This window comes from Xenopus laevis, chromosome 3S (genome assembly GCF_017654675.1).
Source record: "Xenopus laevis strain J_2021 chromosome 3S, Xenopus_laevis_v10.1, whole genome shotgun sequence".
Lineage (NCBI taxonomy): Eukaryota > Metazoa > Chordata > Amphibia > Anura > Pipidae > Xenopus > Xenopus laevis.
This window is the reverse complement of record NC_054376.1, coordinates 3,537,503-3,542,242: the sequence shown is the minus strand read 5'-3', so window position 1 is coordinate 3,542,242 and position 4,740 is coordinate 3,537,503.

Sequence of the window (4,740 nt, the reverse complement as noted above, 5' to 3'; positions counted from 1 at the left end):
GGCCTCTGCTTGTCTTAAAGTTATTTTCATGAATACAAGTACCAACATATGCCAACATATTAAAGGATAAGTAAACCTTTAAAATAAGTGAATTTAAAATGAACAAGGGGGCTATTCTAAGCTCTTTTGCCATTCATTATTTATTTTCTTTTTATTCCAAGATATTAAGGGATACATGTGCTGTTAATATGAATGAATTTTGTTCCAACAGCGCCACCTGCTGGTCAGTTTCTGACCAGTCTGACCACCAAGTAGTCAAGGAAGTTGTCAGGAGAAAGAAAGAGGCTGCTCTGATGTTCTTCTGCTTAGGAAAGATTTGAGAAAGGTTTAATTGTTTTCCTAAGCAGAAGAACATCAGAGCAGCCTCTTTCTTTCTCCTGACAACTTCCTTGACTACTTGCTGGTCAGACTGATCAGAAACTGACCAGCAGGTGGCGCTGTTGGAACAAAATTCATTCATATTAACAGCACATGTATCCCTTAATATCTTGGAATAGAAAGAAAATAAATAATGAATGTAAATGACAAGTGTTTAGAATAGCCCCCTCATCACTTATTTTATAGGTTTACTTATCCTTTAAGGGTTAAAGCATACTGGGAGAGTTAGCCTTAAAGCAGCATTGCAGAACTCCATCTCTTCGGGGGCTAGAGTCCTACATCGGGTTGCCTAAGCGGAAAATGGTCGGTTTTCGGGCAAAAAGTGCCCAATTCCCTGACTGTGCGGCAGTTGTTGAGTAGCCTAAGGCTAAGGATTAATTCACTTCCAATGTCACGGGTCCCAGGTCTGAAAGGTAAGGCCGGGTCGCAGGGGAACATATTGGGTGTTGAGCAGTGGGTCCAGGTTGGGCACAGGACTCAGTCTGGGGTTGTGGGGCCAATGAATTTAAAATAAAAATTGAATGTGGATTTATTTTAACCCTTTACCGGTCACAGATTGTAGTTCAGTCCCTCACTACCAAGTTGGGATCTCCGTTACCTACACGGAAGCCATCGCGGCTGGTGGCCAAAGGGTTAAAGCAAAAACCTTCCAGTGAAGTAACCGCTTGTGAGTCAGACACCAGGTTTGATAAGGGTTTTGATTGTTTACACAGAGCTCACGTATCGCTCGGTGTTTCTCATTCCCATCCTGCTGCGACATTATGATTCGACGTTAATCAGGCAGCGCAGAGAGCCGATTGGTGGGGGCACTGACAGGGACTGGTATTCTGTACACGTGGCATTTAGGATTTGCTGCCAGTTGGCCACCGCCCGACGCTGAATTCTATTTTAGTGAATGAAGTGTCAGCGGACCGGTTTTGCCTGCGGACGCTAAACCTTTGGACAATTAAAGGGGTAGGGACCCGGATGCAGAAATCGCCCAAAACACTGCAACTTGATAATAAATCCAATTTGATTTAGTTCACAGCAAAGAGCAGTCCTCCAATATGTGCAATAGCTCCTCTATTCACTACTGGAAGCTTAGATTAAAGGGGAACTCGCCCAACTGTGCATCAGGAAATGATATTTATATAATATATATATTTTAAAAAATGCCCTTTAATCTAAGCTTTGAATGGACTTCCCCTTTAAACTCATGGAATTCCTGTTCTTCTCCTGTACAAATGTTAGCTTAGTAAATATCACCTGTCTGCTCTAATTTTACCCTCATTGTAAAATATATAAATCGTATAATGTAATGTAGCCACACAGAGAGAATTACATTGGAATCTCAGCAATAAATGCAGTGGTTAAAGTACAGTGGCTCCAACAAGGACTACAACTCCCAGCAACCTCTGCGACAGGCTCTCAGTGCACTGAATCTTCTTCTATATCCAATCCAATATAAATTAACAGCAGTTCAGTTATTATTCCAGTGTCACAGGCTGATTAATTGGTCCGTTAGGAGGGGGCGGAGTATCCTCTGGCTTTGTTTTTCTGGTTTGGGAAAAGCCTTTCTGATTGGGCCTCGTCTGAATTCTCCTACTGGCCAATTAGGATTTTTGTTATAAATAAAAGGAGTATATTATATCCCGGGAAGCTTCCATCAGCAGTCGTGGGGTCCCCCGAACTAAGTGGGAGGGGCCCTGCCATTAAAGGGGTTGTTCACCTTTGATTTAACTGTTCGTATGATGAGAATCTGCAATTGTTTTTTTATTATTTGTGGTGCTTGAGTAATTTGGCTTTTTATTCAGCAGCTCTCCAGTTTGCAGTGTTTAGCAATCTGGTTGCTAGGGTCCAAATCACCCTAGCAACCATGCACAATGTGAATAGGAGACTGAAAAGAAAGGCGAATAATAAAAAGTAACAATACTTTTGTAGCCCTATAGAGCATTTATTTTTGGATGGGGTCAGTGACCCCCTTCTGAAAGCTGGAAAGAGTCAGAAGAAAAAGGCAAATAATTAAACTATAAATAATAAAGATTATTTATTATTAATAAAGATTTTTTTGACTAGCGTCATTTTTTTTTTTTTTTTTCGTGATGAGCAACTCCATATGGCGAAAAACAAGGCAAAAAAAATGTGCCCATCCCTATTAAAGACCAATAGAAAAGTTGCTTACAATTTGCCATTCTGTAACATAATAAATGTTAACTTAAAGGTGAACCACCCCTTTAAGGTATCGCATCTGTTTGGAGTAGGGACGCACCGAATCCAGGATTCAGCCTTTCTCTTGTGCCTGGCTGAACCAAATTTGCATATGTAAATTAGGGGCGGGAAGGGAACCGGTGACTTTGCCAAAAAACAAGGAAGTTAAAAGTTTCCCCACTTTTTCCTTTCCCACCTCTAATTTGCATTTGCAAATTAGGGTTCGGTATTCAGCCGAATCCCAAATAGTGGATTCGGTGCATCCCTAGTCTGGAGTGGTTATTAAAGGGGAAGCAATGCCAATGAAATTGAGTGCTAAGGGAGATTCTATAAAGGTAGAGTCCTGCAGCGGGGTCGGGTACCCTGCAGGTTCAGGTAGTAGGAGCGGGTATAGATGTGGGTCGGCGGTTCTCCGGGTTGTGGATCTTCTCAACAGCGAGTTTTCCTTTTTTTCCCCATTCTGACCACGCCTATTTCTTATGATGTCACTTCCGGTTTACAATGACAGCACTTCCTGCTTCTTGATGGTCAGCGGGTTGCGGAGAAGGTAATTGCGGGTCGGGTAGCGGGTCCAAGCGGGTTCCGCGCAGGACTCTACTATAAGGAGCTTTCGTTTTTTATATGCCATTAATCTGGGTTACTCTCTGCAGAGCGGATAGGGCAATAACAGTCTCTATCCAATGAAATCTGAGCCACCCATTCATTCATTCATTCATACACACATACATACATACATACATACATATATATATATATATATATATATACACAGCAACTGTCAGTGTTGCTCCAGCCGACAAATAAAGTCATGGGGTGCCGCTAAAGATCAATGTACCCTCTGCTTCTTCTCTTTCTTCTCTTCTCTCTCCCTTTCTCTCTCCTCTCTTTCCCTTTTTTCTTGTTAAAATTCCAAATAAATAAAATCTTTCAAAAAAAAAAAAAAAAAGATCAATGTACCACCCTAGGCTCCAGCTAAAGCAAATTGACCAGCTTCCTGCAGGCGATGCTGGGAGTTGTAGTCATGCAACATTTAGACAACCGTCCCAACCTCTACAGGAAATATTTTGGTCCTCATTGGGGGGGGAGCCTCCTTTTCCTGCAGCCGATTATTTCCAGGTGAAGAGCCAGGGTCGGGGCAGCAGGGGTCATCAATAACCAACATCAGGTCCATGAGGAAAGTGCGGTCCCCCTGGGAGTCGAGCCCCATGCTCCGGGCATGTTCAACCGTCAGAGTCTTGTCTTGGCTCGAGGCCACTTCCAGCAACGTCTGGAATATCCGGTTGTTCTGTTCCATCAAGAATCTGGGGGGGGGCGGAAGAGATATACCATGTGACATACAAACAGAATTTTGGGTATGTAGGCGGAGCCTGTAACAAGTGTCTCCTACCTATGAGAGGGTAAATCTTCCCTTTAATTTCCAATGTGATATATAAACTATAGACTGCAGTTCTGCTCTCTGCCACTAGGGGCTCCATGTCCTACACCCCCAGCACTGCCTGGTGACAGCACGAACCACGAGGGTCTTTCTAGGACTCGCTCCCTATTGGCAAACACTAAGCATTTCCCTTAATAATTCAAAAAAATCTTTCTAAGAAGAACATCACAATGGCGAGAGGCCGACGCCCACTTCATATCCAACAGTAAATATTTGCTTTAACTCCCATGTTAATAGTACATACCAGCTGCACCGCTCTCTTGTTTATAATAAACCCAATGTATTAAGTACTAAGCACAATTCAGCAGGAACAGTCCCTAAGTTTGTTCATAGTCTGTACAAAGAGATCCCATAAAACTATGGCAACATAGGTATCCCCTGTACTAAGCACAATTCAGCAGGAACAGTCCCCTAAGTTTGTTCATAGTCTGTACAGAGAGATCCCATAAAACTATGGCAGCATAGGTATTCCCTGTACTAAGCACAATTCAGCAGGAACAGTCCCTAAGTTTGCTCATAGTCTGTACAGAGAGATCCCATAAAACTATGGCAACATAGGTATCCCCTGTACTAAGCACAATTCAGCAGGAACAGTCCCCTAAGTTTGTTCATAGTCTGTACAGAGAGATCCCATAAAACTATGGCAGCATAGGTATTCCCTGTACTAAGCACAATTCAGCAGGAACAGTCCCCTAAGTTTGTTCATAGTCTGTACAGAGAGATCCCATAAAACTATGGCA